Source organism: Balaenoptera physalus, assembly GCF_965194825.1.
Source record: "Balaenoptera physalus genome assembly, chromosome: 2".
Taxonomy (NCBI): Eukaryota; Metazoa; Chordata; class Mammalia; order Artiodactyla; family Balaenopteridae; genus Balaenoptera; species Balaenoptera physalus.
In genome coordinates this window covers 158,315,420-158,343,010 of record NC_138883.1, presented here as the reverse complement: position 1 = coordinate 158,343,010, position 27,591 = coordinate 158,315,420, and the positions used below count along the sequence as shown (strand labels likewise).

At 38.5% G+C, this 27,591-nt stretch overlaps 1 long non-coding RNA gene across 2 annotated transcripts in view; it reads right to left on the bottom strand.

The window, feature by feature from the left end:
* The window catches only part of LOC309655042, a 305,351-nt gene that overhangs the window by 90,867 nt on the left and 186,893 nt on the right, over positions 1 to 27,591 (bottom strand). The window contains exon 3 of one of the 2 annotated variants that reach the window (XR_014260572.1): positions 25,866 to 26,023. This is a non-coding gene — a long non-coding RNA (uncharacterized lncRNA). Of the gene's footprint in view, positions 1 to 23,920; positions 26,024 to 27,591 lie in introns of those variants that run through there. The other variant, XR_014260573.1, reaches the window with a different exon arrangement.

The window sequence follows — 27,591 nt, the reverse complement described above, 5'->3', positions numbered from 1 at the left end:
CAGCAGGTGTTAATTACTTTGTTATTTCAATTGATCAAAAGGCCCCTAATGCCACAATGATTCTGGTCACACTTAATAACGCTATTTTCCTCCCATTTATTTAAAAGGCCTGCCTTGAGTGTCTGTTCAGCCAAAACTGTGTTCCAAATTGGTACTGGCAAATTCTTACCAGAATATAAAATGAATTCCCAGAGGTGACCCTCAGTTATGGATTCCTGACACTAATTGCAGTGAAATTATAAGGAGGAGTTAATGTTTATTCTGTCACAGGACAAAAATCATATCATTTGAGACCCTAGAATTTGCCCCTTGCACAAATTGGTGTCATTTTACCAGTCCATGCGAAAAGACATAAGGGTTTCAATTTCCTGAATAGTGAGTTTGTGAGTGTGTGTGTGTTTTCTGTTCAGTAGGCACTTACTAAATAGAACTAATTTAGGGCCCCTTGAAATTTTTGTGAGTTAAATGCATGAACAACGGTTCATGGGGCCAGCCACTCACTCTAATAGGGGAGGCTGTTGTTGCTGCTTCCTTTACCCAGTGAACAAAATGATTCTGGGTTGATATTTTATCCACTTTAATCTTGGGAAAGATCAAAAGAAACTGTGCAAATTCTGTTCAAGTCCTTTGAAATTAAAGCAATTAAGGTTCAGGTCAAAAAAAGGTGGTCCTGGAAGTAATGAGTCGAGGTTTCCACAACCTTCTACTTGAGTGACACCTAGAAGGTCCTGGTGTCACTCTGACCCTCAGCTGTCTCCTCTGTTCCATGGTGATCAAGTACCACCTGATATCTACATAGTGCTTTATAGTTTAGAAAACACAGTGAACATTTGATGCTTCCAGCTAATCAGCAGGGAAGACAGGGAAGGCTTGTTAGTACTATCATTTTTCATATGAAACTCCTGAGGCTCAGAAATGTGACTTGCTCATGGTTACACAGCCAATGAGTAAGGAAACAACACTTGTTTCCTGAAGGTAGAGGGGGAAACCAGATGTGCTTTTGATATCTCCTCCTGCTCCATGATCTGTGGTTTTATTTAAAAAATAAAGCCAACTTTTGGAAAATTTGCAATCACTAGCAAAAAAATACTAAAGCCAAATAGCATTTACCCATACTAAAGAGATCCAAAGATAACATACATAATTTATATCTCCAGACAATACAAATCCTATTTTGCTTCCTCATAAATTCATTTGAACAAACAAAATAATATAGTAAAATGATCTGAAGTGTTGAGTTTCTATTAGGTACTCAATATATGTTGGCTGAATATAAAACTAATAAACCTATTTTTTTCTCATAAAGTTTTTTGGTTTCATTTTGGAGATTTTACTCTAGATTTTTGCTTGTCTATTTTTCCTCCAGAACTGCTCTCCTTTTAGCATACTCCATGAATCATTACTTGAGGATTTACAAGATCCCTGAAATGGAACAGCATTGGGTGAAACTGTTTTCAGGACTAGGAAAAGAAACAGTTTCCAGATCTATGTTTAGAACATTATCTATTTCCAAGAAATCTTATTGAAAACCTAGACAAACATCCGGGTTTCAGAATAAATATTATGTGAGTGGTAGCTTTAGATGAATTATCTTACCACATCTCAGTGCTTTTGGTCACTATATATATTAAGTGGTATTTCTCTAAATATTGCTCTGTAATTATGTGCATTCTTGTAAGCACTTTTAAGGCAAGATCCATTAATTCCTGGGTTTTTCTCTCTTTCCCACTAACGCATGTGGCAAGGGGCAGTGCAGGGGGCAGTTTAAAGAAACTGGGCTTTGGGAATGAAAAGAATTGAGGACAGTCTCAGAGACCTCTGGGACAACATTAAATGCACAAACATTAGAATTATAGGGGTTCCAGAAGAAGAAGAGAATAAGAAAGGGTCTGACAAAATATTTGAAGAGATTATAGTTGAAAACTTCCCTAACATGGGAAAGAAAATAGTCAATCAAGTCCAGGAAGCACAGAGAGTACCATACAGGATAAAGCCAAAGAGGAACACGCTGAGACACATACTAATCAAACTATCAACAATTAAATACAAAGAAAAAACATTAAAAGCAGCAAGGGAAAAGCAACAAATAACAACAAGGGAATCCCCATAAGGTTAACAGCTGATCTTTCAGCAGAAACTCTGCAAGCCAGAAGGGAGTGGCAAGATATACTGAAGTGATGAAAAGGAAAAACCTACAACCAAGATTACTCTACCCAGCAAGGGTCTCATTCAGGTTTGATGGAGAAATTAAAACCTTACAGACAAGCAAAAGTTAAGAGAATTCAGCACCACCAAGTCAGCTTTACAACAAATGCTAAAGGAACTTCTCTAGGCAAGAAACACAAGAGAAGGAAAAGACCTACAAAAACAAACCCAAAACAATTAAGAAAACGGTAATGGGAACATACATATCAATAATTATCTTATATGTAAATGGATTAAATGCTCCAACCAAAAGACATAAACTGGCTGAATGGATACAAAAACAAGACCCTTATATATGCTGTCTACAAAGACCCACTTCAGACCTAGGGACACACACAGACTGAAAGTGAGTGAATGGAAAAAGATATTCCATGAAAAAAGGAAATCAAAAGAAAGCTGGAGTAGCAATTCTCCTATCAGACAAAATTGACTCTTAAATAAAGACTATTACAAGAGACAAAGAAGGATACTACATAATGATCAAGGGATCAATCCAAGAAGAAGATATAACAATTGTAAATATTTATGCACGCAAAATAGGAGCACCTCCATACATAAGGCAAATGCTAACAGCCATAAAAGGGGAAATCGACAGTAACACAATAATAGTAGGGGACATGAACACCCCACATTCACCAATGGACAGATCATCCAAAATGAAAATAAATAAGGAAACACAAGCTTTAAATGACATTAAACAAGATGGACTTAATTGATACTTATAGGACATTCCATCCGAAAAGAACAGAATACACTTTCTTCTCAAGTGCTCATGGAACATTCTCCAGGACAGATCATATCTTGGGTCACAAATCAACTTAAGAAAACTTAAGAAAATTGAACTTGTATCAAGTATCTTTTCCGACCACAATGCTATGAGACTAGATATCAATTACTGGAAAAAAAACTGTAAAAAATACAAACACAAGGAGGCTGAACAATACACTACTAAATAACCAAGAGATCACTGAACAAATCAAAAAATACCTAGAAACAAATGATAATGAAAACACTATGACCCAAAACCTATGGGATGCAGCAAGAGCAGTTCTGAGATGGAAGTATATAGCAATAAAATCCTACCTCAAGAAACAAGAAACATCTCAAATAAACAACCTAAACTTACACCTAAAGCAATTAGAGAAAGAAGAACAAAAAAACACAAAGTTAGCAGAATGAAAGAAATCATAAGATAAGGTCAGAAATAAGTGAAAAAGAAATGAAGGAAACAATAGCAAAGATCAGTAAAACTAAAAGCTGGTTCTTTGAGAAGAGAAACAAAATTGATAAACCATTAGCCAGACTCATCAAGAAAAAAAAGGGAGAAGACACAAATCAACAAAATTAGAAACGAAAAAGGAGAAGTAACAACTGACACTGCAGAAATACAAAGGATCATGAATGATTACTACAAGCAATTTTATACCAATAAAATGCACAACCGGGAAGAAATGGACAAATTCGTAGAAAACACAACCTTCTGAGACCGAACCAGGAAGAAATAGAAAATATAAACAGACCAATCACAAGCACTGAAATTGAAACTGTGATTAAAAATCTTCCAACAAACAAAAGCCCAGGACCAGATGGCTTCACCAGTGAATTCTATCAAACATTTAGAGAAGAGCTAACACCTATCCTTCTCAAACTCTTCCAAAATATAGCAGAGGGAGGAACACTCCCAAACTCATTCTATGAGGCCACCATCACCCTGATACCAAAACCACACACGTCACAAAAAAAGAAAACTACAGACCAATATCACTAATGAACATAGATGCAACAATCCTCAAGAAAATACTAGCAAACAAAATCCAACAGCACATTAAAACTATCATACACCATGATCAAGTGGGATATATCCCAGGAATGCAAGGATTCTTCAATATATGCAAGTCAATCAATGCGACACACCATATTAAAAAACTGAAGGATAAAAACCATATGATCATCTCAATAGATGCAGAAAAAGCTTTTGACAAAATTCAACACCCATTTATGATAAAAACTCTCCAGAAAGTAGGCATAGAGGGAACCTACCTCAACATAATAAAGGCCATATATGACAAACCCACAGCCAACATCATTCTCAATTAAGACCAGGAATAAGACAAGGTTGCTCACTCCCACCACTATTATTCAACATAGTTTTGGAAGTTTCAGCCAGAGAAATAGAGAAGAAAAAGAAATAAAAGGAACACAAATTGGAAAAGAAGAAGTAAAAGTGTCACTGTTTGCAGATGACATGATACTATACATAGAGGATACTAAAGATGCTACCAGAAAACTACTAGAGCTAATCAATGAATCTGGTAGAGCAGCAGGTCACAAAATTAATGCACAGAAATCTCTTGCATTCCTATACACTAATGATGAACAATTTGAAAGAGAAATTAAGGAAACACTCCCATTTACCACTGCAACAAAAAGAATAAAATACCTAGGAATAAACCTACCTAAGGAGACAAAAGACCTGTATGCAGAAAGCTATAAGACACTGATGAAAGAAATTAAAGATGATACAAACAGATGGAGAGATATACTATGTTCTTGGATTGGAATAATCAACATTGTGAAAATGACTATACTACCCAAAGCAATCTACAGGTTCAATGCAATCCCTATCATACTACCAATGGCATTTTTCACAGAACTAGAACAAAAATTTTCACAATTTGTATGGAAACACAAAAGACCCCGAATAGCCAAAGCAATCTTGAGAAAGAAAAACGGAGCTGGAGGAATCAGGCTGCCAGGCTTCAGACTATACTACAAAGCTACAGTAATCAAGACAGTATGGTACTGGCACAAAAACAGAAATATAGATCAATGGAACAGGTTAGAGAGCCCAGAGATAAACCTACTCACATATGATCACCTTATTTTTGATAAAGGAGGCAAAAATATACAATGGAGAAAAGACAGCCTCTTCAATAAGTGGTGCTGAGAAAACTGGACAGCTACATGTAAAGGAATGAAATTAGAACACTCCCTAACACCATACACAAACATAAACTCAAAATGGATTAAAGACCTAAATGTAAGGCCAGACACTAGAAAACTCTTAGAGGAAAACATAGGCAGAACACTCTATGACATAAATCACAGCAAGATCCTTTTTGACCCACCTCCTAGAGAAATGGAAATAAAAACAAAAATAAACAAATGGGACCTAATGAAACTTAAAAGCTTTTGCACAGCAAAGGAAACCATAAACAAGACGAAAAGAGAACCCTCAGAATGGGAGAAAATATTTGCAAATGAAGCAACTGACAAAGGATTAATGTCCAGAATTTACAAGCAGCTCATGCAGCTCAAAGTCAACAAAACAAACAACCCAATCCAAAAATCGGCAGACCTAAATAGACATTTCTCCAAAGAAGATATACAGATTTCCAACAAACACATGAAAGAATGCTCAACATCACTACTCATTAGAGAAATACAAATCAAAACTACAATGAGATATCACCTCACACCAGTCAGAATGGCCATCATTAAAAAATCTACAAACAATAAATGCTGGAGAGGGTGTGGAGAAAAGGGGATCCTCTTGCACTGTTGGTGGGAATGTAAATTGATATAGCCACTATGAAGAACAGTATGGAGGTTCCTTAAAAACTTAAAAATAGAACTACCATATGACCCAGCAATCCCACTACTGGGCATATAGCCCAAGAAAACCGTAATTCAAAAAGAGTCATGTACCACAATGTTCATTGCAGCTCCATTTACAATAGCCATGACATGGAAGCAACCTAAGTGTCCATCGACAGATGAATGGATAAAGAAGATGTGGCACATATACAATGGAATATTACTCAGCCATAAAAAGAAACGAAATTGAGTTATTTGTAGTGAGGTGGACGGACCGAGAGACTGTCATAGAGAGTGAAGTAAGTCAGAAAGAGAAAAACAAATACCATATGCTAACACATATACATGGAATCTAAAAAAAAAAAAAAAGGTTCTATGAACCTAGGGCCAGGATAGGAATAAAAACACAGACGTAGAGAATGGACTTGAGGACACGGGGAAGGGGAAGCTGGGACGAAGTTAGAGAGTGGCATAGACATATATACACTACTAAATGTAAAACAGATAGCTAGTGGGAAACAGCTGCATAGCACAGAGAGATCAGCGCCTTGCTTTGCGACCACCTAGACGGGTGGGATAAGGAGGGTGGGAGGGAGATGCAGGAGGGAGGGTATATGGGGATATACTTATGCATATAGCTGATTCACTTCGTTATACAAGAGAAACTGACACACCATTGTAAAGCAATTACACACCAATAAAGATGTCAAAAAAAAAAGGAAAAAGAAAAAAGAATGTGGGCTTTGGAGTTAAAAGACTTGAATTTGAGTACTAGGTCCTCAAATTATCACGTATGTGACCATGGGCAATTCGTATAACCATGGAACCCCTGTTTCTGTTTCCAAAAATAAGGGTGATGACTAAAATAATTCACAGGGTTTTGACTTATTTGTAATTCAATGACTCCAAGATGAAAGAGATCTATATGTACAAGACCTATACAAATGTTAGTTCCTATGTCAACAAACCCTAAGTATTTCATCTTTAAAACTGTTTAGTTTTCCTTTTGGGTACATGGATTTATTATATGTCAAAGCATCCTTCACAGCTTGGTATGGCCATATGACTAAGTTATGACTAATGGAATGGGCAGAAAGAGACAGACGGTACTTTCAGGTCTAACTCATTAAAAATTTCCCATATAAGCCTCTTTCTGTGTAGCTGGTTTGATATTGATGCCCAGAGTAAACCTGGAAGCTTTGTATTGAAAATGGTGGAGGCTTCAACAGCCTGGGTACCTGCATACCTTCACAGGACAGAGACCCCATCTCATCCTGCTACCAAATGACTTCACAAAAGTAGGAATTAAATCTCTGTTTTGTTAATGCATTGGTACTTTTTAGTTTATCTGGTCCAGCAGCTATCATAGTCCTAACCAATACAGAATTAGTATTAAATGTTAGCCAATATCATTTTCTTCCAATATCTGTGATTATTTTCAGCTTATCAAATATGATAAGTCATCAATAATGATAGTACAATCACTCATGCAGTACAACAGTGTCCAGGTATCTATAAAATCTCCCATATAAATCTCTGGTTTAGCTGGTCATCATTTTACCCTGTACAGTTATTTGTGCATCCTGGATACTTCAGTGATCTTGCTTTCAGATTTGCTCATGAGGCAAATTATTGCACGTTCTGGTGACAGTGTGTACCATCTCTTCACTCTTAGGCCAAGCAATTTGTACTGCATGTATCACAATGTCATAGGACCTCCATGGATGTTTCGAAAGATTTGCTATAAATCTATGGACTCTGAGTTTCGGCAAAAATATAGTTTTCATATTAATAATAAGTTGGCCTCATACCTGTCCTCGTGATTCTCACTAAGGATCCAGGTCCTGGGTCCTTTAAGGAAACTCTTATTGAGTTTCTGAAGCCCAGAGGATACACACACAGGGAATCTGATGTGGAATTGACAGCCCCAGCCGCGCTGATTACTTCAAGGCGCGGACCACAACTGCAGCAAAGGTGATCAGCAAGGCTCTCCTAATTCATTCCACACCACACTGATCAAAAGATTATCTCTAGCACCCTCTCAGCGCTGCCAAACTGTTTTCCTTTGCAATTGCTTTCATATTTTCTTTGAGGTGGTATCTTTTATCTTTTATCCTAGTTTTGTGCCTGTTTCTTTTATCTTGAACACTTAACTCATGGCTCCTGATTCATGTTTATCACTCTATCTTGCCTTGTACAGAACCTGAACAAATTAGGAACTCAACAAAGGGATATCTTTTATCTTCTGATGTGAATATAACAAGAATTGCTACACTTTGGCACCTGAGCCATGGTTTTCAAAGCACATTCACATACCTCATGCACCCTAACTCTGTGAAACCAGAGGGGCAAGATTTCCATGTACAGATGAGGGCAGCTTATATAAGCTAAGACGGTCAATCACTCTTTATGTTTCCATGACAAATAAGTGGTAGATCTAAAACCAGCTCCATGCTTTCCTAATTTCCAATCTAGGTTTCTTTCTACAGAATCACACACAGCAACTACAACATTCAAGGCATCCTGGTGATGATAAGGAGATAGTCCTTATCCTGAAGGGGCCATGGTCATACTGGTGTCTTACAAATATCGTCAAGAATAAAGATGGTCAATAAAAGAGAGAGCTAAGTCTTGCCCCTAACAGCCTATTTTGAATATTTTTTGAATGAGTACTTTTCCTGACTAAGCAAGATTTTCTCTGGTAACTTGATCAAACAAATGTAATAGTTGGCCCTGAGTAGGGCAGCCATGGTCGCCTGAGTCAGAGTCACAACCTTTTAATCCAGATGTTGAAATGAGGTTTCATCTGTGTGCAGAAAGATATTGGGACTCTGTCTAAAATGAAGAAGATTACGATGGAAGGCAGTCCTAATTGAGAGAACTTGGAGTACTGAAGAGATTACAAGACGATTCTATATGACTTGCCAGAGACTGCCTGCTCAATAGCCAAAACTTGTTGACCCCTCCTTTGGGCTTAAGGCTAGACTATATCTCTAAGCCTCCCAGGCAGTTAGATGTGTTCACATGAGTTAGGGCCCTCAAACGGGATGTAAGCAAGAATAGTGTGTGCCACTTCTAGGTCTGATCCATAACATCTCATCGACTGTGGACCACTATGAGTTTTCCCCATATGAGTAGCCATGAGATGTAAGGAGCTTGGATCACATGGAGGAGAACATTTCTGTCAATCTAATTCCATGTCTGGGTTTCTTTGTTATTTCACCCTACCTTATTTTAATGACCTAATACAAGTGGTCAACAGAGGTATATAAAATAGTAATGAAGAGAGAAAAACAAACAAACAAACTATTATTGGTATTCCTGAAGGCAATGATTGGTACTCCTGAAGGATCAAGACATAGAAAGAATTTTTAAAAGGAAATTGGTTAATAGAATAAAGCATCAGGAGAGACCTTCAAGATGGCAGAAGAGGAAGACGTGGAGATCACCTTCCTCCCCACAAATACATCAGAAATACAGCTACATGTGGAACAACTCCTACAGAACACCTACTGAACGTTGGCAGAAGACCTCAGAATTCCCAAAAGGCAAGAAATTCCCCACATACTTCAGTAGGGCAAAAGAAAAAAGAAAAAACCGAGACAAAAGAATAGGGATGGGACCTGCACCTCAGGGAGGCAGCTGTAAAGTAGGACAAGTTTCCACACACTAGGAAGCCCCTTCACTGGAGGAGACAGGAGGTGACAGGGGGGTGAGTTTCAGAGCCACAGAGGGGAGTGAAGCAACAGGGGTGGAAAGGGCAAAGCAGAGAGATTCCCACACAGAGGATTGGTGCCAACCAACACTCACCAGCCTGAGAGACTTGTTGACTCACCTGCCGGGGCAGGTGGGGGTAGCTGAGGCTCCGGCTTCTTCAGAGGTCAGATCCCAAGGAGAAGACTGGGGTTGGCTGCGTGAACACAGTCTAAAGGGGGCTAGTGCACCACAGCTAGCTGGGAGGAAGTCTGGGAAAAAGTCTGGACCTGCCTAAGAGGCAAGAGACCACAGTTTCACGGTGCGTGAGGAGAGGGGATTCAGAGCACTGCCTAAACGAGCTCCAGAGATGGGCGCGAGCCGTGGCTATCAGCGCGGACACCAGAGACAGGCATGAAATGCTAAGGCTGCTGCTGAAGCCACCAAGAAGCCTGTGTGCAAGCACAGGTCACTATCCACACCTCCCCTCCTGGGAGCCTGTGGAGCCTGCCACTGCCAGGGTCCCGTGATCCAGGAACAACTTCCCCAGGAGGACACACAGCGCACCTCAGGCTGTTGCAAGGTCATGTTGGCCTCTGCTGCCGCAGGCATGCCCCGCATTCTGTACCCCTCCCTGCCCCCCGGCCTGAGTGAGCCAGAGCCCTCTAATCAGCTGCTACTTTAATCCTGTGCTGTCTGGGTGGGGAACAGATGCCCTCAGGTGACCTACACACAGAGGCGGGGCCAAATCTAAAGCTGAACCCCAGGAGCTGAGCGAACAAAGAAGAGAAAGGGAAATCTCTCCCAGCAGCCTCAGGAGCAGCGGATTAAATCTCCACAATCAACTTGATGTACCCTGCATCTGTGGAATGCCTGAATAGAAAACAAATCATCCAAAATTGAGGCGGTGGACTTTGGGAGCAATGATATATATATATTTTTCCTTTTTCTCCTTTTGTGAGTGTGTATGTGTATGCTTCTTTGTGTGATTTTGTCTCTATTGCTTTGTTTTTACCATTTGTCCTAGAGTTCTGTCTATCCATTTTTTTGGTTTGTTTGTTTAGTATAGTTTTTAGTGTTTGTTATCATTGGTGGATTTGCTTTCTGGTTTGGTTGCTCTCCTTTTCCTTTCTTTCTTTTCTATTTTTATTTCATTTTAATTTTTTTTATTTTTAATAATTACTTTTTATTTTAATCATTTTATTTCATTTTATTTTTTTCCTTCTCACTTTCTTTTTTTCTCCCTTTTATTCTGAGCCATGTGGCTGACAGGGTCTTGGTGCTCTGGCCGGGTGTCAGGTCTGTGCCCCTGAGGTGGGAGAGCCGAGTTCAGGACATTGGTCCACCAGAGAACTGCCAGCTCCACGTAATACCAAATGGCGAAAGCTCTCCCAGAGATCTCCATCTCAATGCTAAGACCCAGGTCCACTCAACGACCAGCAAGCTACAGTGCTGGACACCCTATGCCAAACAACTAGCAAGACAGGAACACAAACCCGTCCATTAGCAGAGAGGCTGCCTAAAATCATAATAAGTTCACACACACCCCAAAACACACCACCGGACGTGGTCCTGCCCACCAGAAAGATAAGATCCGGCCTCATCCAACAGAACACAGGCACTAGTCTCCTCCACCAGGAAGCCTACACAACCCACTGAACCAACATTACCCACTGAGGGCAGACACCAAAAACAACAGGAACTATGAACCTGCAGCCTGCAAATAGGAAAACCCAAACAAAGTAAGTTAAGCAAAATGAGAAGGCAGAGAAACAGATAGCAGATGAAGGAGCAAGGTAAAAACCCACCACACCAAACAAATGAAGAGGAAATAGGCAGTCTACCTGAAAAATAATTGAGTAATGATAGTAAAGATGATCCAAAACCTTGGAAATAGAATGGACAAAATACAAGAAACGTTTAACAAGGACCTAGAAGAAATAAAGAGCAAACAAACAATGATGAAAAACACAATAAATGAAATTAAAAATTCTCTAGAAGGAATCAATAGCAGAATAACTGAGGCAGAAGAACGGATAAGTGACCTGGAAGATAAAATAGTGGAAATAACTACTGCAGAGCAGAATAAAGAAAAAAGAATGAAAAGAATTGAGGACAGTCTCAGAGACCTCTGGGACAACATTAAATGCACCAACATTCAAATTATAGGGGTCCCAAAAGAAGAAGAGAAAAAGAAATGGACTGAGAAAATATTTGAAGGGATTATAGTTGAAAACTTCCCTAATATGGGAAAGGAAATAGTTAATCAGGTCTAGGAAGCACAGAGAGTCCCATACAGGATAAATCCAAGGAGAGACATGGCAAGACACATATTAATCAAACTATCAAAAATTAAATACAAAGAAAATGTATTAAAAGCTGTAAGGGAAAAACAACAAATAAAATACAAGAGAATCCCCATAATGTTAACAGCTGATCTTTCAGCAGAAACTCTGCAAGCCAGAAGGGAGTGGCAAGACATATTTAAAGTGATGAAAGGGAAAAACCTACAACCAAGATGACTCTACCCAGCAAGGATCTCATTCAGATTCCATGGAGAAATTAAAACCTTTACAGACAAGCAAAAGCTAAGAGAATTCAGCACCACCAAACCAGCTCTACAACAAATGCTAAAGGAACTTCTCTAGGCAGGAAACACAAGAGAAGGAAAAGACCTACAATAACAAACCCAAAACAACTAAGAAAATGGTAATAGGAACATATATATCGATAATTACCTTAAATGTAAATGGATTAAATGCTCCAACCAAAAGACATAGACTGGCTCAATGGATACAAAAAAAAGACTCGTATATATTCTGTCTACAAGAGACCCACTTCAGACCTAGGGTCACATACAGACTGAAAGTGAGGGGATGGAAAAAGATATTCCATGCAAATGGAAGGCAAAACAAAGCTGGCATAGCAATTCTCATATCAGACAAAATAGACTTTAAAATAAAGACTATTACAAGAGACAAAGAAGGACACTACATAATGGTCAAGGGATCAATCCAAGAAGAATATATAACAATTGTAAATATTTATGCACCCAACATAGGAGCACCTCAGGACATAAGGCAAATGCTAACAGCCATAAAAGGGGAAATCAACAGTAACAAATAGTAGGGGACTATAACACCTCACTTTCAGCAATGGACAAATCATCCAAAATCAAAATAAATAAACACAGGCTTTAAATGATACATTAAACAACATGGACTCAAGTGAAATTTATAGGACATTCCATCCAAAAATGACAGAACACACTTTCTTCTCAAGTGCTCATGGAACATCATTCTCCAGGACAGATCATATCTTGGGTCACAAATCAAGCCTCTTAAATTTAAGAAAATTGAAATCGTATCAAGTATCTTTTCCAACCACAATGCTATGAGACTAAATATCAATTACAGGAAAAAATCTGTAAAAAACACAAACACATGGAGGCTAAACAATATACTACTTAAAAACCAGGAAATCACTGAAGAAATCAAAGAGGAAATCAAACAATACCTAGAAAAGAATGACAATGAAAACACGACGACCCTAAACCTATGGGATGCAGCCAAAGCAGCTGTAAGAAGGAAGTATACAGCAATACAATCCTACCTCAAGAAACAAGAAACATCTCAAATAAACAACCTAAAAAAATAATAATAAAAACCTAACCTTACACCTAAAGCAATTAGAGAAAGAAAAACAAAACCCCCCAAAGTGGGCTTCCCTGGTGGCGCAGTGGTTGAGAATCCGCCTGCCAATGCAGGGGACATGGGTTCGAGCCCTGGTCTGGGAAGATCCAACATGCCGCAGAGTGGCTAGGCCCGTGAACCACAACTACTGAGCCTGCGCGTCTGGAGCCTGTGCTCCGCAACAAGAGAGGCCGCGATAGTGAGAGGCCCGCGCACTGCGATGAAGAACGGCCCCCGCTTGCCGCAACTAGAGAAAGCCCTCACACAGAAACGAAGACCCAACACAGCCATAAATAAATAAATAAATGAATAAACTAAAAAAAAAAGGAAAAAAGAAAACCCCCAAAGTTAGCAGAAGGAAGGAAATCATAAAGATCAGATCAGAAATAAGTGAAAAACAAAGGAAGGAAACAATAGCAAAGATCAATAACACTAAAAGCTGGTTCTTTGAGAAGATAAACAAAATTGATAAACCATTAGCCAGACTCCTCATGAAAAAAAGGGAGAAGACTCAAATCAACAGAATTAGAAATGAAAAAGGAGAGGTAACAACTGACACTGCAGAAATACAAAGCATCATGAGAGATTACTAGAAACAACTATATGCCAATAAAATGGACAACCTGGAAGAAATGGACAAATTCATAGAAAAGCACAGCCTTCTGAGACCAAACCAGGAAGAAACCGAAAATATAAACAGACCAATCACAAGCACTGAAATTGAAACTGTGATTAAAATCGTCCAACAAACAAAAGCCCAGGACCAGATGGCTTCACAGGCGAATTCTATCAAACATTTAGAGAAGAGCTAACACTTATCCTTCTCAAACTCTTCCAAAATATAGCAGAGGGAGGAACACCCCCAAACTCATTCTATGAGGCCACCATCACGCTGATACCAAAACCAGACAAAGATGTCACAAAAAAAGAACACTAGAGACCAATATCACTGATGAACATAGATGCAAATGTCCTCAACAAAATACTAGCAAACAAAATCCAACAGCACATTAAAAGGTTCATACACCATGATCAAGTAGGGTTTATCCCAGGAATTAAAGGATTCTTCAATATACACAAATCAATCAACGTGATACACCATATTAACAAACTGAAGGATTAAAACCATATGATCATCGCAATAGATGCAGAAAAACTTTTGACATAATTCAATATCCATTTATGATAAACACCCTCAAGAAAGTAGGCACAGAGGGAACTTATCTCAACATAATAAAGGCCATATATGACAAACCCACAGCCAACATTGTTCTCAATGGTGAAAAACTGAAACCATTTCCACTAAGATCAGGAACAAGACAAGGTTGCCCACTCTCACCACTATTATTCAACATAGTTTTCAAAGTTTTAGCCACAGCAATCAGAGAAGAAAAAGAAATAAAATAATCCAAATTGGTAAAGAAGAAGTAAAACTGTCACTGTTTGCAGATGACATGATACTATACATACAGAATCCTACAGACGCTACCAGAAAACTACTAGAGCTAATCAATGAATTTGGTAAAGTAGTAGGATACAAAATTAATGCACAGAAATCTTTTACATTCCTATACATTAATGATGAAAAATCTGAAAGAGAAATTAGGGAAACACTCCCATTTACCACTGCAACACAAAGAATAAAATGCCTAGGAATAAACCTACATAAGGAGACAAAAGACCTGTATGCAGAAAACTATAAGACACTGATGAAAGAAATTAAAGATGATACAAGCAGATGGAGAGATATACCATGTCCTTGGATCAGAGGAATCAACATTGTGAAAATGACTATACTACCCAAAGCAATCTACAGGTTCAATGCAATCCCTATCAAACTAGCAATGACATTTTTCACAGAACTAGAACAAAAAATTTCACAATTTGTATGGAAACACAAAAGACCCCGAATAGCCAAAGCAATCTTGAGAAAGAAAAACGGAGCTGGAGGAATCAGGCTGCCAGGCTTCAGACTATACTACAAAGCTACAGTAATCAAGACAGTATGGTACTGGCACAAAAACACAAATATAGATCAATGGAACAGGGTAGAGAGCCCAGAGATAAACCCACACACATATGGTCACCTTATTTTTGATAAAGGAGGTAAGAATATACAATGGAAAAATGATAGCCTCTTCAATAAGTGGTGCTGGGAAAACTGGACAGCTACATGTAAAAGAATGAAATTAGAACACTCCCTAACACCATACACAAAAATAAACTCTAAATGGATTAAAGACCTAAATGTAAGGCCAGACACCATCAAACTCTTAGAAGAAAACATAGGCAGAACACTCTATGACATAAATCACAGCAAGATCCTTTTTGACCCACCTCCTAGAGAAATGGAAATAAAAACAAAAATAAACAAATGGGACCTAATGAAACTTAAAAGCTTTTGCACAGCAAAGGAAACCATAAACAAGAAGAAAAGACAACCCTCAGAATGGGAGAAAATATTTGCAAATGAAGCAATTGACTAAGGATTAATCACCAGAATTTACAAGCAGTTCATGCAGCTCAATATCAAAAAAACAAACAACCTAATCCAAAAATGGGTAGAAGACCTATATAGACATTTCTCCAAAGAAGATATACAGATTGCCAACAAACACACGAAAGAATGCTCAACATTGCTCATCATCAGAGAATTGCAAATGAAAACTACAATGAGGTATCACCTCACACCAGTCAGAATGGCCATCATCAAAAAATCTACAAACAGTAAATGCTGGAGAGGGTGTGGAGAAAATGGGACCCTCTTGCACTGTTGGTGGGAATGTAAATTGATACAGCCACTATGGAGAACAGTATGGAGGTTCCTTAAAAAACTAAAAATAGAACTACCATATGATCCAGCAATCCCACTACTGGGCATATATCCTGAGAAAAACGTAATTCAAAAAGAGTCATGTACCACAATGTTCACTGCAGCTCTATTTACAATAGCCAGGGCATGGAAGCAACCTAAGTGTCCATCGCCAGATGAATGCATAAAGAAGATGTGGCACATATATACAATGGAATATTACTCAGCCATAAAAAGAAATGAAATTGAGTTATTTGTAGTGAGGTGGATGGACCTAGAGTCTGTCATAAAGAGTGAAGTAAGTCAGAAAGAGAAAAACAAATACTGTATGCTAACATATATATATGGAATCTAAAATAAAATAAAATAAAATAAAAACAAATGGTTATGAAGAACCTAGGGGCAGGACTGGAATAAAGACGCAGACATACAGAATGGACTTGAGGACACAGGGAGGGCCTAAGGGTAAGCTGGGACGAAGTGAGAGAGTGGCACGGACTTATATATACTACCAAATGTAAAATAGATAGCTAGTGGGAAGCAGCCGCATAGCACAGGGAGATCAGCTCTGTACTTTGTGTCCACCTAGAGGGATGGGATAGGGAGGGTGCGAGGGACGCGGAAGAGGGTAGAGATATGGGGATGTATGTGTATGTACAGCTGATTCCCTTTGTTATAAAGCAGAAACTAACCCACCATTGTAAAGCAATTATACTCCAACAAAGATGTCAAAAAAAAAAAAGAGTAAAGCATCATTTCAAGAGATTCCTATGTTTTCCATTAACTTGAATAATGAAATATTACCATTTATCATCCAGGCAAGTAGCTGATTTTAAATACAAGAAAAGGAGATTGAAGTTTTATTATCTTCCCAAATACCTCAACATTTGGTCTAAAGCTATGTATATTGAAACGTGTGAAGTTCTCTCCTAAATAATGATCATGACTTCCTACGACTAATTTGAAAGATTAAGAATGATTTATGACATTTATAAAAGGAATAGAATCACTCAAATGTTGAATTTGTTAACACTTTACATCATATCTACACATCTACTTTGTTTCATAAATATTATAGCATAGCTAGCTATGCACCTACCTTCTTATATACCTACCTGTCATAGGCTCTGAAATCAGACTACTTGTGTTAAAATCCAACTATGTCACTCATTAGCTCTGTGATCTTAGGGAAGCTGTGTAACATTTCTTGTTTTTATCTGTTGTGAGATTAAGTGAATTTTTGCACGTGGCAGCGATGGATACGCACTGCTCAGAAATCCCTCTGCAGGGAGCAAAACTGAGTGATGGTTCCAGCTGCTGATTTCCTAGATCCACTCCTGTGCTCAACAAAGGTACTAATGCAGATCTAATGCCTGCAGGATGAGGAACACCTTTGATGGGCAACTTTGGCTTAAGGGTTCCCCTCATCCTGGCTGGAACGTTCCTAGAACTGCCCTACAGTTTGAGATTCTTCCTATCCAGTCTCCTGCATTGCTGTCTAAAGGTTCCTCCTGTTTTCTTTGGCTCCCTCCCCTTTATCCTTCACAACTGTTTTCTAATAAATCTCTTGCATGTCTAATCCCATCTTGGAGGGTCTAGAGTAGCATAGTGCATGTGAAGGGCTTAGCACAGAGTAAGTGCTTGATTCATATTGACTAGTATCATTCATATACTTTTTATTCATCACATAGGAGACTGCATAAGCACAATGGTAAAATGGCAACCTCAAGGGTAGGGAGGACTCAGAGTACACATTCAAGATCAGGGAAAAACATGTACAATGTTAGATAATCTCATATCATAGTGAATAATGATATTGTCACTTAAAATAATATGGAATATAAAAAGCAACAACAAACAATATACAAGGGCTGGTTTGGATTAGTGTATGATTTGGATTAATTTTTTAAAATTTACTTATGTAAATTTAAAATCCTAAATTTAGAGATGTGGATTTAAAAGGTTGAAGGATTAAAGGAAAAAAGAAGTCTGGCTCATTGTATATTGAACATTTGAATTTTATAAAATGTACTCAAATCACCTCTTTCCCATATTTTTTGTGGGAACTGGGGAAAAGGAGACAAGATAAAAATAGTATGAATGAAAAAAACTCCTTCTTAAATAAACAAAGAAAATAGAGCATGATATTCCATTTGTGAATTTTTAATATCAGACAGACACTCATTCTAATATTTAGGTTGACCCCAAGCACAGTCTAATGCTACGTGATTTGGGGGCAGGTATTAGGGGACAAGTCAAAGGATGAAGGTTTGTGATCCTGTTATTGGGCTACTTAAGGCTTAAGTGAATATATGTGAATATTTTATTAATGAACAATAATAAAGTACAACTCATGTACAGAAGTGCTATTAAAACCTGTTTAAGAAGACTAGTTCAATACTAAAAGCAATAATGGTAATTAGTACCATTTCTCAATTACCCACCATGTGTCAGGCATCTTATGTAAGCTATCCCATTAAATCCTCTCAACAACACTGTGAAGTCTGCTATATATTTATGTGTGATCAAGCTGGGACATAGGCTAAATAAGAGACCCAGAGTTTTAACCTGGGTTTAACTGAGGCCAGGGCCTTTGTTCTCAGTCACTGGGGCAGTGGGAGTCCACAGTGGATGCAGCCTGTAATCCAATCAAATGACTTGTCAGGAAAGACAATGTTAAGGGAGAGAAATTTTGAGTAGTTACCATATGCTGTAGCCTTCACTGAAGGAAATACGGAATCCAGGATTCCAAGTATGGACTAGAGAAGGGAGAGCAAAGACACAAAATAGAAAGAAAGCAAACCATGTGTACAAGAGAGAAAAGTAACCTGGCCTATCGGTATGAGAAGCTCTGTTTTGGGACTTAGGGAGAGATGAGGCAGTGGAAGCGGAGGGGAATGGATAAGTGATGAACAGCCTGAAAAGCAGGAGGCAGATGCAACCCCTGCTGTTTAAGGGACTCTGCTCTGACAGTTATAGGTCCTGGTTTTGTTCATTTCCAGGGCCTAGAATTCTGGCATGAGGGCATGACACTGGCTGAGGGGCAAAACTCTGGAAATGGAAAGCATGGAGTGAATCAGAAAACAAAAAGTCTACAGAAGAAGCACTAGGTATAAGTGGGTGACATCATGTAAAAGACACGAGGAAGAAAGAAGTCAGCCCCTGTCCGCTATCACACACTGGTTCCATGCCGGACATAGGTATTATAATACTGGGAAGTCAGGAAATGTTGTCAATGGACAGAAGCAGTAACAACCAAACTCTACAGCCCTGCTTTCCACGTTTGTCAAAGATGTTGGGTGGTTTATGGACGGTCTGCCTGGGAACAGGAGGCTGAGCTGGATGGTCTGAGAGGACCCCATCCAGGTGTAGAATTACCTGCCTCTGTGAATATAGCAAAGGGACCTCCGTTCAAATCAGAGCTGGCCAGAATTCAACAATTAGGCACCTAAGAAGCCTGACAGAGGAGTTTTGCAGTTGCTCCACACCCCATCCTTTTCCAGAGCAATAGCTAATCCCCCATGAATAATATTGGGTGTGCAGCCGTCTTCTCCTTGGGCACCACTGTGTTTTTCTGCAGCTCAAGTTGGCCTCCGTGCTCACAGCTAACAGTCAGAGGCGAGCACACTGCTGCCAGCCAAATGGCTGGCTAATCAGCGCCTATTATGTTCTAGAAAGCCGCACTGATGTGCCTCTTAAAATTTTTCCACTGACACACCTACCATCTGACACCGTACAATTAGCCCTGCTCTCTTGGAGCCCATGGTAGCAACAATATTACCACATCAGAGAAATCATTATTTGAGTTTCAGAGCAGCCCGTGTACACACAGAGTTCCTCTGCCCTTCTAGGGCAAAGGATTGAGGGTGTTAGTCTTTATATTGTCCAAAAGTGTTAATTTTCCAGAGCATTTTCTCTTATGAAAACCACAGTGCTGTGTTGTCATCTGATCCATTACGATTTACCCCACTGGGAAATGTTACCCCTTCTAGGAACTGAGGAAATGGTACCTTGCTGAGTATTTCTTTGTATGTTAGACTGCAGAAGAATATCTATTTGGGGAACTCTGTGACATTTCAGTTCACCAGATAATCATATAGAAAACCTCCATGACATCTCCGAGTGTTTTACATTCTCACGTCTTATCCCCAGGCTAATGTCCCCTACTCCCTGCTATAAACACACACACACACACAGACACACCCACTCAGACCACAGAGACACAGACATGCACACAGATAAACAGATACACAGACACAGAGACACACAGAGCCACAGACACACACAGGCACACAAAGGCACACAGACACGGAGACACACAAACAGACACTCACACACAAAGATGCCAGACTCAAGTCCAATTCAAAATAGGACAGAAAGGACAATACTACAAAGGTAAACTCCTAGAAAAAAGTGATAGATAAAGGTCTCAAGCATTCAAAGCAGGCAAGAAACTGGGTATAAATATTATGAATGAAATTCTAATAAATAAAAAAAAATCAGGGCTCATGGTATACTATGTACAAATGTGGTTTTGAACAATGAGGACAGAGCATTAGAAACGTGAGTTCTTAGACTACTCCAGATATATACTTGTCAGGGGCATGGAAAACAGCCAGTGGTCAGCAGGCTTAGATAAAAGCTTTCTTGAGCTGTGAACTAAACCACGGTGTTTCTCTAGCAGGATGTTTGTGGAGCAGGAGGCAATGTGTTCGGGGAGCCCTGTTCACACACCGTGTACTCCTAACAGCGATGCAAAGTCACTGGTGAGGGGCAACTGGGAAGCACGGGGAGGGAATTAAAGGTTTTAGGATAATGTAAGATATTCCCTCTGGTGCTGGTTTTATAACCAGGGAATAAGAACATTTCCACCTTTCTCCAATCTGTGTTTATCCATCCGCAGTCTCAGGAACTTACACAGCTCTCCTGCTGCAACTTCAAAACAAACCAAAAAAAAAAAAAAAAAAAAAAAAAGCAAAAAAATCCCCTGAACCTTAGATACTAAATCATTTCAATAGCTGTTTTTGTTGTTGTTTTGGTGATGGTGGGTCCTCATTTTTTTTCTACTTCAGCTGCTGCTCTGAAACCCGTCATATTTCTTGGGAGGTGCCAAGGGAACAGTTTCTGCTGAATTTCCAGCTGGAACTTTTAGGAATGAAAATGTCCCAGTATGCTATTTCTAGTCTTGTTTTGAATCAGATTTGACTAAGAATATGGACTTCCAGATTTTGGCAAAAAAAAAAAAAAAAAAGGAAGACAGAAAGAAATCTTTACATTGAAATACTTTAAAGGTTTTCCAAAGACTTACCTACTTGTTTGGGGTGGGAGATGGCGGCTCCTGGTCAGGCAAAAGGTCTGTTGACTCTTTTGTATGACAGAAATGTTTCAAATGGACTTGTTTCCTATGTAAGTGATGCTTCCAAAATCACACCTCCTGATTTCCCCATGGTCAGTGGCTTACATTTATGTATTAGAGTATCTTAAAGCACAGGAGATTTCTTTTTTCTTTTATGATAGCACAGACTTTCTCAATGTAAAGGTAAACATGCTTGAAGAAAATAATGGAATGTGAAGACCTGACATCAATGTCAGCACATCTTCTAACGAGCTTTAACCATGGCAACTGCCATACCAATGAGACCACCTGCTCCAGGCAGACAGATGGAGGCCCTATGGGGGTCATGGCTCCCCTTGTAAAGAAAGCTGGAGTCACATACGTGCATGATTTTGGCAGACAAAAACCCACCAAGTCACTGACACTTCACAGAAGATGGTAGTGACTTTGTTAAAGAAACATCAGCCATCCCAGCTTCCTGACTCCCTCTATTCCCCATCATTTCAGGGGCTGGGCAGCCACATCCTTAGCACACTTGCCTAAGAAGAAGAGGATGAGAAATTAGCATTCTCAGAGGCTCTGGCAATCATGTGGATGGAATGTACATTGGGGAACAAAAATAAAACCCAGAGCAGTGCTTCTATTTGGATCCATACTCTACTAATCGCAGCCATATAGTAGTGATAGATTTTGGATGATTGAAGACAGCACTGAAAAGGAGAAAAAATGTGACACCAAGAAAGAGCTTAGATGGGAAAGAAAGGGGCACATTGGACAGAAATTCTATTTTTAGGACGGTGTATGGGTGAGCTATACTATGAGGAGATTCTTAGGAGATACACTTAAGGAAGAAAATTTGTAATTTTAGGGGAATAAAAATATGCTCTGTGTCCTAGCAAACATGTTAATAAAATTCACATTAAAATGTGAGTATAGAAGGTGGGAATGTAGATTACTCTTGGTCCTATAAAAAGCAAGGCTTTATTTTTATATTAATGTTTGAGTTTCAAAGACTTTAAAATCCCTTTTCATTTGTTTTGGGAGCCATATTTTTGCTCACTAGAAAAGTTTTAACTGCATTTATTGTATCAATAATGAATAGATAAATTCATTCACTAACTCGTTCATTCATGCATTTGTCCCTTCACTCATATCTCCACTATGGTGCACGATCCTGCAGACCATTTAGAATTAATGGTTCCCACTGACTAAACACCTTGAGCATTCCCCCCAAAAAAAGAAAATAAAAAACAAAGAACAAAATCCTCAACTCATTTCCAAACATTCTGGAGAAGGAAGAACACCCCCCTATCCCCACTTCCAGTTGAGAATTCTCAAAAGAGGTTGTGGGTATAAAACAAAAATATATGGTTCCTAACTCCCAGGAATGAACAGCCAGGTGAGGAAATAGATGTGCATGTGTAATCATTTCATTGATGTGTCACCACTCAGTCTTGTCCTTTTAAAAACTTCTGTGCAATAATCAGTTTACAGCCCGGCTCTTCTCTTCCCTGAGCTCAGCCTGTGCTCCCAGAGCCTTGGCGTGAAAGCGGGGTATGTGCCAGACAGCTGGGGCAGCAGAGGGCCCCTTACGGCATTGACTTTGGGGGTCTGGCTGGTTCCATCTGGTGCTGATGGCCTCTGCTGCAGGAAATGTGTCCAGGCCGGTGGTGTGTGTGAGTGATTTGGGGGCAAGCTATACCACCTCATTCTGTATCTCCCTGGCTGAGGAATTCCTTGTCAGAGAAGCAGCACAGACTCTCTTCAGCCCTGCTAGCTGCTCACATTCCCAACCTCTCGTCTAGGCTGGGTTTCCCAACCTTTGCCAGAGTAGTCGTCCCAGCACCCCTACAGCTCACGCTCATCTCTGTCTCTGGGCTCCTCCATGTGGAGCCATAGGAACAAAGGAGGCCCTCTCTCGAGACTAGAGTGACTAAGGAGATATGACGACACATGTCGTGTCATGTAGTAACCTGGATTGAATCCCAACAGAATGACAGTAGATAAAAGCAAGTACGATCTGAATAAAATCTGGAATTGAGTCAATCATCACACACTGATCCGATGCTGGTTTCCTAATTTTTTTTAACTACACCATGGTAATGAAAGATGTTTACCTTAGTGGAAACTGGGTGAGGGGTCTATGAGAACTTGCAGCACTATCATTGCAACTTTTATGTCAATCTAACATTAATCCAAAATAAAAGGCTCTAAAAAAATTAAGGAGAGCACAGAACAAAGCTTAACTCAATAGTGGGATAATGGCCTTATCAGAAAGGATTTTATATGTTGTGTATGAGACACCTGAAGAAGGTTGGTTGGAGGAGAAACATGGTCAGGTTTTTTAACTCCAGAAAGATTAAATCAGAAGCTGTGTGGAGGAAAGGATTAACAGGGAGCTGAGAGCCAGAGAAGGAAGGGTGGTGTGAAGAGTTTAAATGCAGCGTTTCAACAAGAAGTCTATTGCAACAGTCTGAGAAAGAAATCATGTGAGTCTGTGTGGGAGGGGTGTGTGTGTGTGAGAGAGAGAGACAGAGAGAGAGAGAGAGAGAGAGAGGGAGAGAGGGAGAGAGGGAGGGAGAATGTATACATGCATGGCAGGCCACATCAGAACAAAGACATTTCTTGTCAAATGCTGCAAAGAGCAGTATATATAATACATTTTATAATAAAAATGAAACATAGATCATTGTTTCTATTTGGTTGTATTAGCTCTAATAGGATAAGTTCAGTTGTTTTAATGCTTTTTGAAGAAGCAGACAAAGGAAACAGCTTCATCTGGTTTGGAAACAACATTGCAGATTTGGCATTAAAAAAAACGAGATTCTTGTCTTCAATCAGCTCTTTGCTATGTAATCTTGATCTAATCACTTCAATAGGACAAGTTTTTTCCATTTCTAAAACAAGCAGATTGAAACAGAATGCCTTTGATTTCTGAGATAGCTATCAGAGATGTTGCAATGAAACAACTACATTTGGCAAATTATTGGATTAGAAGATGATTAATAAGTTTCCTCCCAGGTCTAAGGAGAGAATTAGTATTTGTCGAGTGTTTGCTATGCTAAAAACGTTTTTTACCATTAATGATTTTTTTTTTTATCCTATGAAAGTAATGTTGGCCTAAACAACATAAAATTAATTCATTAACAAGAATTCATTTCAAACTTTGCTATCTTTTAAAATTTCTATGACTTTCAATATGAAGATCTAGGACTTCAGCATTTCCAAGCAATGAGACTTGTTTTGTAACTATGAAAGTGTTTGCAGTATTAAAATTGTTCATAAAATACTTTTAATGCTTTAAGACTTCTGAGAAAGAAATCAACCATGAAAAAGTTAGATGGGCTCTTTTGCAATAGATGTTTACAGCCAAAATGTGAATGAAATTTTATAAGCCTGCATTAATGTTGTGTGTGTGTGTGAACTATTACTAATACAAGTAAGACATTTATTTGATAAGGCAACAGTGAACAATTTGACACATTTAAGAAAATGGACAAGCTGAGAAATTTGATATAATTTTGGGGGGACAGGACACCAAGTAAATAAAACTTTTCTATTATTTAATTACACCCATGCATTTCTTTCCTGAAGCCAGCATGTTAATCACATGTTTACACTTCTCTGACACATCTATTTCTTATTGCTTCTAGTTCCTAAAATATTTCAGATTAGCTTCTTCTGACATTACAAAACGACCTCTTTTATAATTTAAAAAATAGACTGAGCCTTATAAATATTTACTTTTTAAAATGTATAGTGTAGTATCAATGAGCTCTCATTGGCAATTCATATCGTTTTTGTACAGTGGAATTCTTCCCCACAATGTATAACACTTTATGTTGCACCAGAAATCTTACTGTGGATCCTTTAAAATAAAAACTCATTATTAGCCCAGGACAGATAAATATACATGATTGCAATTAAGTTTAGTTATATTTTAGGGTCATAAAGGAGGCCCTCAGACGTAACAGAAAGAAAATCTTTGCAAGATGTACATTGTAGGTTTGTAAGTGACTTCTACCATCTGTAGAAATTGTTGGAGGGAGAGAGTGCTTTGGCCTTGCCTTATATATTAGAGGGGTAAATCTAATTCTGATCTGTCAGAAACCAGTGAAGCTCATTTCTACTCAGCATTTATTTGGCTCTGTTTCAATTTGTGCCATTATTGAATAGCTTCTTCACTTTTAATTTTATGAGATTTAGAATGTTGAAAGCCCACATCAAGCATGAAAGAGGAAAAATGTTGTATGATTACAGATATAACTCAGCAGAACACACTAAAATTTGCATATGACCTGAAAAGGGAACTTGATATTTGAATGACTTATTCTGACAGTTTCAGAGAAATAGAGAAGGCAACGGACATCTCAGTTGGGGCCATATCCTCATATCTCATTTTAAATGAGTACTACAGAAATATTCCCACAGATTCAATTTTGCCATAACCCAGTGCTTTAAGTGCAGCTTGCTGAGATTTCTTTCTTAATTGCATCCCATTCTGTTCTGTAAGTATTAAACCAATACTTACTTTTCAACTATTTGGGGAATCTTCCAGGTGTTCATCAAACAAGAAGGAAGCCGCTGTCTCTGTGAGATGCATCCCTACTTGTTCCTACGGTGTCTTTTAGTCACTGGGACAGCCTTGACTTTTACTTTTGTGTCCATGACCCATATGATAAATGCCACCTGAACAGAACAAAAAAAAAAAAAAAGAAAGAATAAATGGAACATGATATTAAAGAAACATTTTAAAGGTATCTAAAAAGACCAAGCAACATTTTTGCTTTTTTTTTTTTTTTAAATATAACATCAGAACTCACAGTCCCTGATCTTCCAGCCTGTTATTTCAGACCACTGAGCCATGCTGCTTCTCTGAATAAGTGGACAAAGATTTAGAAATGCCTTTGCAGTGTGAGGTGAGTTCAGAAAATATACTGTATCTAGAACAAAGAAGCAATGGTGTCTCTCTAATCGATCTTGTTACCACCGCTCCTTAAATCCGAGGGCCACTCCTTTCATACCATTGAAAGGCTATGCAGAGATTCCCTTCTAATGCTGGCAGAGCATAAATATACAGCTGGTTTCAAAAATAAAACGTTAAATTCCTGATCTGATTTATACACATACCCTGAGTGTGTAAGAAAGTTTCATTTCAAAATTAACACATTTTTAAATGACGGAGAATGAATGTAGGTTGTGAATACAAAAAAAGAAGAAATTAACGTAAGAGCATTACTACTGGTATATAATTATTTTTAATATAGTGAAAGATACTTGGCAAATACAGGTAGTTGCTCAAGTTTTCTCTCTGACATTCTAGAAATATTGGTTCCTTTCATAGGATAAAAAATAAAGAATATTAACCATCAAACACAGTGGCTTTCCTGAGTTTGAAATTAGTAACTGTATCCTCAGAGTCAGTGTTTTCCAAAGGGTACACCAACTAGCCTTACCTACTCATGAATTCTTAGTAAATCAAGGCATCATCTCTTAGTTTCAATTTTCTTACCTGAGGTAGGTAGATGCAATTCTTCACTACCCTCAAAGCATTCCTTATTACACATACCGACACTCAAACCAAAGCGTGTACATTTGATTTTGTGGGAAAGAGGGATCACACTCATTCTACAGAGGGTTTGACGTTATGCCTCTTATAAACAAATGTACACCTCAGATTTCATATTTATTTTCAAAGTCTATGATGTATAAACTACACGGTTAAACATTCAGTAGGAAATAATTTTATTAGCGTTGCAAAAGTATACACTGTTACGAATAAGCCTGTGATTTACTTTCTTCTGCTTTCTACGTGATTATAATATATTTAGTAATAAAATACGTATCCTCCATATAAGAAGCACTTATCTAAAGTAGATTCCTGTCAACTGAGTTGACCCGTAAAAGTTTTGGCAACATTTTTGTAAAGTTTGAGATTTATTTTTCTTCTGTTACTGTCCAAAGAATAGAATATCCAAAAATTAGAATATGCTTTGGTAATTTTTGATGTTTAATGTCAGTGGAGACTGAAAAAAAAAGATTATAGGAATTTGTCCTAATAGTATCAATAGACAAATGTCCAGTGAACTTTCTCTCTATGTTCCATTACATAAATGTGACCTGCTAATTTGAATTGGAATTGAACAAAATTCAAAGTATGAAAAAAAAGGTAAGAATTATATTTAGAATCACTCAACTGAGCTTAATAAAATTTAAAAATTTCATTCATAAGACCTCTAGAATAAAAGATAAGTAGT